This window comes from Nicotiana attenuata, unplaced genomic scaffold, assembly GCF_001879085.1.
Source record: "Nicotiana attenuata strain UT unplaced genomic scaffold, NIATTr2, whole genome shotgun sequence".
NCBI lineage: Eukaryota > Viridiplantae > Streptophyta > Magnoliopsida > Solanales > Solanaceae > Nicotiana > Nicotiana attenuata.
The window spans coordinates 88218-99964 of record NW_017671102.1 but is presented as its reverse complement, the minus strand read 5'-3'; the positions used below and the strand labels follow the sequence as shown (position 1 = coordinate 99964).

Here is an 11747-nt window from a genome sequence, read left to right as displayed (position 1 = left end):
GACCTTGGCAGCAAGGCACAAGACTATTATTAGCATGCTTGAAGAGATTAGAATCAAGATGATGACAAGAATATGCAAGTTAAGGGCATTTGCAAACACATGGAGCAGCAACATCTCTCCAATGGCCTTAAAGATATTGGAGGACAATATTGAAAAATCAATGACATGTACCATTGAGTTTAATGGACAAACAGGATATGAAGTAATGGATGATGGTAAATAACATATTGTGTTCCTTAGAAAGAAGGTTTGTAGTTGCAGATCTTGGATGCTAAAGGGGATACCATGTCCACATGCCATATGTGCAATGTATTATAACAATGTTAAACCAACTGAGTTCATTGATAGCTGCTATAACAAAGAGACATACTTGTTAACTTATTCAAATTTCATTCAACCAGTGAGTAATATATCAATGTGGCCTGAATCTGCCTACCCTTCTGTTGCACCACTAGTTGTCAAAGCATGTCTGGCAGACCAAAAAAGGTTAGAAGGAAAGAGGCAAATGAAACTAAGAAGTCTGGTAAATCGCCTAAAATTGGTCTAGTAATGACATGTAGGCTTTGTCATGAGCGGGGTCACAACAAAAGAGGGTGTCCAAAGAGTGATAGACTTGATGCTAGTTCACCAACAGCTGCTGCAAAACCAACAGTTTCAGGAAAGGGAAGAGGCAGACCAAAGGTAATGTTCTATTTTGTATCAATTTCTTTTAAATTTAGTTCACTATCTAACATGTTTTTTTTCAGAAATCAACTGCTAATGAAGGTGAGCCTACTGTAAAAAGAGGAAGAGGCAGACCAAGGAAAACAACTAATGTATCTGCTGCTAATGCACCTGATACTACACCAACTGCATCTGTTGGTGCTGAAATTCCATCAACTTCTTCATTTGGTAGTTGGTTTACCTGTTTTGCTCCTAGTTTTGCAGCTCCTGATACATCAGCTACTACTTCTGCTACAGGGAGGAAGGGCCACAACACATCATTCATTTGAAAGTTGGTTTTTATGTTCAGCTCCAAATGCAGCTGATACTATATCTGCTGCACCAAGTTCATCTACTACTACTAGAGGAAGGGGAAGGGTTTTTGAAATCCCAACACCATATAAAAGGCCAAGACTGATGGGAATGGGTGTGTTTGAGGCTGAGAATGGCTTCACAGCTATTAATGTAAGTGTTGATGCAATCAGTTCTGCTATTATCTTAATGTACCTTAGACTAATTAAACTATTTTTTGTATAACCTGGTCTGCCAAGTAGTAGAATAGTGTCCACTACATCATCAACAAAGATAAAAAGATCAGCTGATGTTACTGGTGATATTGGTTTCAAACTTACTGGTGATATTGGTTTCAAACCCACAAGTGGACTGGAGTGGAAAGGAAAACAAGCAATTAGAACAAGAAGACTTCAAGAAATTAGAGACAAATCAACGAATGCTAGTTCACAGCCCCAAGAACCATGGAAATTATAGTGTTGATAGGGCCTATTGTTTTTAGTTATATCTAAAATGGTGTTTTTGTTGTTATGAAGCTGCTGGAATTTTTGTTGTTATTAATGCCTGGATCTTGGCATGCTTGTTAAAAACTAATGTTTTGCTCCTAGAAATGGTACTCAAAGTGTTATGTTGGAAACATTTATTTTGTTATTAGATTATTGGTATTAAAATGTACCATTGAAGTGATTTGTTGCAAATTATAGTAGTTTTATTCATATGCAATTGGTTTGGATGTTCTGAAGTTGTGGACAATGTTGCTAACCAACTGCTGCCAAGAGGCTTCTTGTTTGTTTTTTTTTTTTTTTTTTTTTGCCAAAATTTGCTTAAACAGCAACAACAACAGATTTGTCAACAGAAATTGATACCATGATACCAACATGATGTTTCATTCTAAACAATACCAAAATGATATTTTATTACGATACCAAAATGAAGTAGACAACCAAACCACATCTAACTTACCCTATCCGACATCAATACCAAAATGATCTTCTATTACGACAACAACCAAAATGATCCTATATTGCTACAACAACCAGCTACTATGGCAACTCCATTTGATTTTTCTTCAAGTTGCCAACTTGGATTAAGCTGCTAACAAACACAACAACTACACAAACCATAATATACTAAATAAATTTTCTACACAAGTTCCTTCTATTTTTTCCCTTCATACTCTTCTCTTTCGAATCAACATTCTATTTTGATACTTCAAGATCATCCAAATGTAGCTTTAGACGATCGTAATTTTCTTCTAACTCTTTGATTTTGTTTACCAATCTTGGAAGAATAAACTTTGATCTTTCATCAACTCTTTCGTTGTCTCTCCATTTGAAAAACTTGCAATTTGTGACCTGAAATTTAAAGAATTCAATAACGACCCAATCAACATTTATTTTCAAATTAATCGATAGGCTTAGAACATGAACATATACCTCATAGTGAGGACAAGACCAAAATCGTGTTCCGGAATTCCGATCTGACCAAGAAGTTTGCATTTGAAGCAAAATACCATGTTTTCATCGCACTTCGGCATTGAGCATTGGATCATCTTCGTCCATGCACAATTTATTCAACTTGGTGTTTGCCATTCCTAACCCTAAGATTCTATAGACCGAAATTGGGGAAGAAATTAAAAAATCCTTAACAGAAAAAAGAGTCAAACGGAGAAATTTACACAAAAAATTCACTTACCTCTTCAAACCAAAGAAAATTGGAAGTCAAAACCCAGCTTCAAAAGTCTTGAAAATGGTTGGTATAATGGGGAAGAAATACGTTTTATGTTTAGAAGAAGGGGTCTTCCAAATCAGCTTTGAGAACGACACGTGTCCATTTTGTATAGGCTAAGCCTTTTTATTTAATTTACTACGCGCTTGGGGAAGGTGTGTTCACGTTCCAGTCCAGCTCAATACAAAAGGTCCAAATAATTAAGGTGAAAAATAATTTTGGGGGGGTGCTAGGAATCCCGTAAAGAAAAAGTCTGTAGTTGGAATTTTGGGTATAGGTTAGGGGGGTAATTATGCATTTTCCCATATATATATATATATATATATATAATATATATATATATATATAATATATATATATTATATAATATATATTTGTGTTATCAACTTTTTTCTTAATTTCTTCTACTTTCTGATACATTGTTAAAAAAAAAAAATCTTATATGAACAACTGCAATGAGTTCAAGTACTTTTAACGTAGTTTCTTATTATCTAAATTGTATTTAACAAAGATAATGAAATCAATGTCCGAAAGTTAATGAAATCAAGTTTCAGCCATGAGACCAAAGTCACTTATGTAGAAAGCACTAAAATCATGCAAAATAACTTTTTCATGATGCAAATATGAATTAATTGAACCAATAAATTTCGAGTACTAGATGACTATGAAAATAATGACCACTTGTTAGCTCCGTCATACAATGCAAGCAAAAGTTCCTTAGCTCGCGAAGATCTAAACGAACCTTTACTTTAACATGCAAAGTTGTCAACTTAAAGCACAATGAAAGTTCTTTAGCCCGCTTTCAACAGGGGCGGATGCAATCCTATAGCAATAAGTTCAATTGAAGCCATAACTTTCGACACATAGCATAAATTTATATGAAAAAATTCGCTAAAATTGCAATAAATTGTAGATTTGAACCCATAACTTTAAGAATACAATGAGTTCAATACTAAAAATCTTAAAGGATGAACCCACAGAGTTTAAATCTTGGATCCGCCTCTGACTGTCAATCAACTCGATTTAGGACGGAAGTAGAATTGCAGATATGTTCGACTAAACCTAATAGTTTTTGCTTAATATTTGTGTTAAAAATTCATTAAATGTATATAAAAATATTAAATTTAAAATACTGATATTATAAGTACTTGAAGTTATCGTTTTAAATCTAAAACTCATAAAATTGAAATCTTGGCTACGTTTCCTACTCCATTCCATGCAATTAAGCTCATCTTCACTCTTTGTACAGTCCCCCAACATGCCAATGCGTTAACTTTACAATTACCACAACAAACTTGCAGCCTACTGAAGGTCACTAGCACGTTGCTAGTCAACTCTGCTCCATGCGACAGATTCATATATTCATTCTTTGTGTAGTTACCAATATTCCAATACTTTCTTCTTTCGCGCACTAACAAGTAATGTTGTAGGCGCGATCATTATATTTGACTTGAATTTTCGTGTATATGTATATGTTTATATACATATACATAATAAAATTATTAAAATGTCTCAGGAGTAAAATATTATTTTTGTTAATAAAAATTGAAGTATAAGACTTTTTTCTAAGTATTCACTTCAATTAATTTTATATGAGGTGTTTGACTTAGCACATAATTTAAAAAGCTAATTGAAATTTTATAGAGTAATATATTAGTGAAACGGTGAAAGAGAATATTGTTTGCAACAAATTATTTGAGATACAAAAATAAATTGCAACCACAATATAAATATGAAGAAACATAATTTTATTCATAAAATGACGTGGGTACAATTCTGTTTATCCCCTTGATTCTTCTCTCTTGATTATCTTCGTGATTCGAGGGCTAGAACAGCGTGTTTCTCGAACGTAGGATGGTGCGGGGATTTATTTGATATCCATGAAGTATGTTGTGGATCTTCTTGAAGTATTTGATTATCAAGAAATATCCGGCCACTTCTTGATCTCTTTGTGAATATCCCGTGAGCTTATGGGATTTTCGAGATGATCTCCATTTTTGAGATATTTTTTTAAGGATTATGTAACCCTTTTTATAAGAGTGACCTAGGGTTTTTGTAGAGTAGCCTCTACGCAACACTGACAGACTCCTAGAATTTCAAGAGGTCTTGTAGTATCTTGAATTTAGGATTTAACTCGATCCATTAAGATTTCGATGTCTACAAATGCCCCCAACTTCAAGGTTTGTCGGGGTGTAGCCTTGGCGAAACTTGAAGACGAGACTTGAAGTACCCGATCATCACAATAGAAAATTTTGAAGCTCGTAGTTTCGATTTGCAGGAGGAAGAGATGAAGGGCAGAACTGGTCCCACTGGGCGTGCCAAAAATTTGTTCGCAACAAATTTTCGTATGGAAAATAAACTACAACAAAAAATAATATAAAGAAAAAAGAGATTTTATTGATAAATATTTGTGAGTACAATTATATGTATCCCTTGATTCTCCTCTTTAAAATTCTCCGTGATTCGAGGGCTTGAAAAGCGTCTTTCTCAAATGTAGGATGATGCAGACCTCCTTGTGATGTATTTAATCGCCAAGAACGTCGAGCAGCACTTTGCTGTTATGGGTTGATCTTCGGGAAGAACCCCGTTGATCACTCCTTTGTTGAAGAACTAAGCACTTGATGATTGATCTCTCTGTTTGTGGATGCCTTCACCAATTGCGGAGTGTTCTTCTCCAACTCTGAATGTCCTTTAGAGAGTTATGTAACCCCTCAATTTATAATGGTAGAGGATGGACAGTCCAGCTACATATGAACTCTCTTGCTTGATTCTGATTGGATCATGAGTCATCAAACTTATCACATAAGCTATGTGATAAGCTTGCTTGTGATTGGTCAAGACATGTCATTTTAGACACTTGGCAACTCTTGATTGGTCACTGTTTTCGACTGGGATTAACACATCATTTAACACGTGGCATCATCTTGTTGGCTTTGAGCTGACTGGATATGCCATGTCACTTGACACATGGCATGAGTCTGGGCCTTAAGATGAAATAGACTGTGGGCTTGAAAATAATAAAATGGACTTATTTAACTTGTAAGGTCTAAATTAATCTTTTAACCCAAATAAAATTAAGATTCAATCCAAATTTCGTATGGATTAAACTCAATTAATTTAATATGTCTACAGATGCCCCCTACTTTAAGGTTTATCGTGACGTGACTTGTTCAACCGTAAAGATAAGACTTGAAGTACCCGTAGAGCAGTCGACTCAATTTCTCACATAGATCAAATTGCACGTGTCGTAAAAATACTTGGCCTTTAGGTTGCGGACCAATGTAATTCTTTAATTGTAGTTGATCCTTTGTGCAAGTTTGTACAAAGGACATGGTATTGCCAGCAATCTAGTTACGAGCCCATTTCATTTAATCCATTAACTTTCTTTGGTCCAGCATACAATCCTTGGTATTGAAATTATCCAAGGGACCCACGTGGAATATGAATGCCCTAAAATCTTGCTAGCAAACTTTTGTTTAGCTGTACTTCTTCACAGTTGGAATTTGGCTTGGAAATAGGGGTGGGCATATATTGGGTAAAACGGATAACCCGAACCGTTAATTATTTATTGGGTTATTGGGTTAACGATTCGGTAACGGGTTAAAAAAATTTATTGGGTTATCGGTTCGGGCTCGGATTGGCAATTATGTTATTGGATAAAACCGATAACCCAATAAGGATTAACTAATTTACTAGTTTACCCTTAAGTATATACATACTAGGGTTTCATAATTCATACTTCATAGTTCACTCTTTGATTTCCCTATTCTCTCTCAGTTTCTCCGCCTCACGCCCTCACCAGTCAGCCCGTCAAGACACAGGCCGGCGTCAATCGCATCACGCCGTCACCAGTCAGCCCGTCAAGACTCAGGCCGGCATCAGCCGTATTTCTCAGCTTCTTTCTTTCACTCTTCAGTTGCATCTTCACTTCATTTCTCAGATCCATCAGATTCTTTAGTCGCATCTTTTTCACTCTTCAGTCGCATTTCTCAGCCGCATTCTTCAGCTTCATCTTGATTCTTTGTGTAAAGTTTTAGTTGCTTAATCTTCATCTTTTTCTTAGTTTGTTTGAAAGCATTCTGGCTCTGGATTTTTCTTAGTTTGGGATTTTTGTTTATATTTTTTGGGTTGAAGAATGAAAGATAGAAACTTTGGTTAGTGTTTATTTTATTGGATGTTGCAGTAAATTTAAATTCTTGTGAAATAGAACAGTTCTGAAAAGAGTTTTAGAAAAACAGTTCTTAAAATCTTATAAAACTAATTTAGCAAAATAATTTTATACCGAAACTGTTTTATACATTGCGAAACTGTTTTAGTTGTTTTATCTTATCGGATAAATCGATAACCGAACGATAATGATCGATAACCGATAACCAATATCTTATAGGTTTTGTTATCGGGTTATGATATTTGTAAACCGATAACTGATAAGCAAAACCGATAATATTCATAACCGAACCAAACCGACCGATTTCCACCCCTACTTGGAAACAACTACTCGTAATTGGATTCCTGTTGCAAAAATAAAGAAGCTGCTGCAACCCCTCTATAAATACCATCTTGACAGACTTGCTAGCCATCCAAGACACTGAGGTCTTCAGACGAAGGTAAGGTTAGCCGTAATTCCTTTCTTGTTTATGCTTTCTTCTCTTTAGTTTATCTTATTTTGCAACGTGACTTCCTATGAATTGAAAACGAGGATGAGAGACACGAAACGTGGGATTTCTCAGTGTTCATTTTACCACCGTGATGAGATCGTGAACTTGAAACCAGCGGACATCGCTTCTGGACCAGAACGTTGCCGAGGATACCAAAGTCTCGAGCACTGACGACACCAAGAATTTAATCCAGTATTTTATAATATGGCGCCAAAACCTTACCATAAGGTAACTTAATACTCTTCGTGGCGAGCTGATCTCTCTACTCCTCAACTTCTAGCTTCTGTAGTTTAAAATTAAAGTACCACTACTAGAAATTACACCTACGGGAACCCTTCCAAAACCGTAACAATAGGTACACTAACCGTCCCTATAGGGCTAATGGGACGGATTGGGACGCGTTCCAGGATTCAGTGTTACAATAGGTCAATTGGAACGGTTATATGTAACGGTTTCAAAACCGTCTCAATAGAGGGCTATTGTAACGGTTATGGAACTGCTGTCATTGCTCCATCTATGGGAAGGGTTTTATGCTCTGTTGGCACTGTTATAAACGGTTGCGGCATAATTATACCAATGATCTTTTAAGCCTATTGCAACAGTTTTAATGATATATGGCAACGGTTTTTGTGATATATTGGAACAATTATCAGTACCCTATTGCAACGATTATTAGAGGCTGTTGTTATCGTTTGCTACGTCTATTGGAACGGTTATATTCTCTATTGCAACAATTAACAATTGTAATTTCTAATATTTATGGAAGCAAAATGAGGAATATTTTCCTACGCAATGCAATTTTATACACCATAACTTATATAAACCCTGAAATAAAATTAAAACATCTAACTAGCATTATCCATATATAAAAACAAAATTGAATACATTGTTTGATCAACAATTCAAAAGTCAATAGATGAGTTTGCATCCAAAAAGTTCAAAACTAAAATATCCTTGAACATGATAATAGAAAGTCTAACAATACTCAAGTAAAGTCTTCGTCACTCAACAACACTCAAGTAAGGTCTTCGTCACTGCTTTCATCCACAATCGTTGCACCTAAAAATGACAATCAGAAATAATTAAACAAAGTTTTTAGATAATTGAATCACAGAGTAATTGAATAAGTAATTTGATAACTCGAAAAAAATTTAACTCTCCAAATTCTTAAATTTTTCGGCAACAATCAAATGAAACTCTTTGTCTACACATAACTCTGTAACATAGAAGAAGCCAGCAATCAAGTAAGAGCATGAATTAAAAATATTAACCAATCAACAAACTCTTCTACATCACATGAACTCAACCAACTAATTAATATGGAACTTACTCTATGAAGTAGGGTATGCTAAAATGTGCTCCAACAATATGATGATTGATCTATGGCTTTGGAAACTAGGTAGTATGGAACACAAAACTGCCACTCAAAATTTGTTGCTTCAGCTGGTTGGCCTTGAAGAATGTATGCCTCACATAGAAGAAACTTTCAACTGGCCAAAGGTTTGGTTAAATTGTTTTACTGTGCTAACCTTAAATTGTTTGGTTAAACTAGAGTTACTAATTTACTGTAATTGATACCATATTGTTAGACCCTACTTAGAAAACAAACTGCTAACAACATTTTAAAACCACATATTATTCTATTTCACTAATATTAATTACTGCAAAAAAAAGAAAAACATCTTTGGAGACCTAATTGTTGCCAAACAGTTTTCCCAGAGAGAACTTACAAATCCCTCTTATTCAACAAAAACCAACTGAATTCCACCAAACTTCCATAGCAACTCCATTAATTTGTAAAAACTATAAGCAAATTAGTGGAACCAACCAATTCACACTTTCTTATAAACTCCAAAACTGCAAAAACATAAGGGAAACATTTCTAAGGAAGACATGAACTCTGAATCAACTTAATAGAGTCAATTCTTGGATGGCATTATAAAATTCTAATTCTCAAAATAAACAGTTCTGTCAAGAATAAGTTGGTTGACTTCCAAAATCTAATTAAACAAAGAGCCCTCTCATGTGCGACCCTACTCATGTGTGACAATACACAAGCCAAAAGCAATAAAACAAACAAAGATTGCAAATCGCATCATCATTCCAGCATTTAGACAATAACAACAACGGCTCAATTGTAAACTATTTGGTTGGCTATATGAATTCTCCATGTCCCTTCCACTCCATATAGACTCAAAAGCTCGTATCGTGATTGGTAACAGTTCATAGAACGAGCTGCGAAATTGACAATAAGAAAAAAAATATACCTTGCAAGTGAGGTCCCATCCCATTCTGTTAGTAGTGCAAAGTCTCGAACAAGCTACACTGCTATGTTGTAGTTTCTCTTTGACGTAACCACTAATTCTGTAGTCAAGTCTCACACAATTATTACTTGTATTTTTGAAAAGAATGTTAATGGAAATACATACCACAATCAAGAATAAGATTAGATTCCAAAAATTGAAGGAAAGGGCATCTATGCTCGTCTATATTTATACGAATGTGTCATAGGCTATTTGGTTACATTCTATAATATACAAATAAGAAAAATACAAGTTAAAAATCTGGATACAAGCTTAAGAGTAAGAGGTGAAGACCTATGGGCCAAATTAGTTCTGTTTCTACTTCAAATAAATAACAATTTTACAAAATTCAATTAGGCTCATAAGCAAAGAAACTGAGAAGGCATGTAAAATAAAAAGACATATATCTCCATATCAGTATAAGACTCAGCTTTTATCCATGGTGCAATATTGAACCCATAGCACGAGCCAAATACATTTATAAGTCAAGAGCATATATTAGATAGGGAATAAATTAAATGTAAGATAATGAATGTCAAGTTCACATACGTAATCCACACCTTTAGCGACGAGTTTCATTCTACAACAGAAAGCACATATACATCAGCAAAAAAACTCAAAGCAAAAGTATACTACTAAATGTACGGAATAAAATGAACAATGGAAGATCAAGTGCCAGAAAACAAACAGAGACTTAGAAGAATAAAATATCTAAATTTTTTTCTCGAGAGAGAAGAGATCTGAGTAGCAAAATACCTTTCACAAACATGTACCTAGAAACATACAGGAGAACATACTCGAAGCTTCCGAACACATCAATGAAAAAATCATCATCTACGACTGTCGAATATTTTTTCATGTCGGATTGTTGTGTTTGAATTATTTTCTTGCTATAACATTGGTTACAGATAGTGAGATTTGTTAAATAGTGTAACAGAATTCTTCAAATCTGTGCGCAAACAGCAAAGACACCACAAATGATCGATTGCAGAAAAATACCAACTCTTACATTAAATATCAGATTAAACTATAAAATAACTATACAACCCCACACTTTCCTACAAGGCCTGCAAAAATCTCACACGCCCAAAATCAAGAAAACAAAAACAAAATTGATAAAAAAAGAAAGCCAAACCATCAAAAATAAATAAGATCTTCTACAAAATTCCATCAAAAAATAAATAAAATCTTCTACAAAATTACTAAAAATTAAAATCAACTGTGATAATATAGCAAAAAGCCCTAAAAATCTTCTACAAGATCTTCTATATCAAACCCCACCTAAATGTTATTTTTCTGGCCTCGAGATACCCAATAATGCAGTAACAGAAAGATCAAACTCACCTAAATGTCATCTATAAATCTACAGATTAAGAAGTTGGTGACCTCCAAAATTCACGAAGCTGAAACTAGACTTGTTCTCTAAGATGATTATAACAAAAAGGAAAGAATTAACAAGGAAAATTTTATATGCTTTAACTTCTATGACAAAGAAAAAGAAGGAGCAGAAAAAAGATAAAAGTTCCGGTTACCACAACTTGAAAGTTTCTTTTCTAGCAAATCTCAAAGTTTCTAATACGAATTCAAAATCCACAAACTAACTTTTGTTTTTTCAAACTAGTAAACCCACGAACTCAAACCCTCATTTTTTCAAACTAGAAATCAAAAATTGATATAATACAAAGAAAAAAAATGGAAATGCATAATCCCTTATGAAGAATAACAGATCTACAGAAAAATACCAGAAGAAAAGAGGAAGGAGAAACAAACAACAGATTGTGCATTTCTATGCCTGTGGAAGAGCCTTCGCCGGAGAAAGGGGCATGTCGATATTTGTGAGAGTTTTGAGGGCTCAAGGGTTTGTTATGTCTACAAAGTGAGATAAAAATAAAAGAATTAAAATTTACTAAGAAAAGGTTATGGGTCGGGGCTTAGCAAACTTAGGAGCGGGAAAATTAGGTGGGAAACAAACAACCGAGCCCACAATCTTTTTTTTCACATGACCGTTGCGATAGATGATTTTATAGCAACAGTTATGAAAACCGTCGCCAAAGTATCATCTATT

The 11747-nt window shown here is 34.5% G+C and overlaps 1 long non-coding RNA gene across 1 annotated transcript; it reads right to left on the bottom strand.

The window, feature by feature from the left end:
* Positions 1-8233: 8233 nt before the first annotated feature.
* On the bottom strand, positions 8234-11541 carry LOC109205939. Its single transcript, XR_002064764.1, has 3 exons — positions 11425-11541; positions 9647-9743; positions 8234-8438 (listed from the first exon to the last, which is right to left on the bottom strand). It is a non-coding gene; the product is annotated as an uncharacterized LOC109205939 (long non-coding RNA).
* Between the last annotated feature and the right edge of the window lie 206 nt (positions 11542-11747).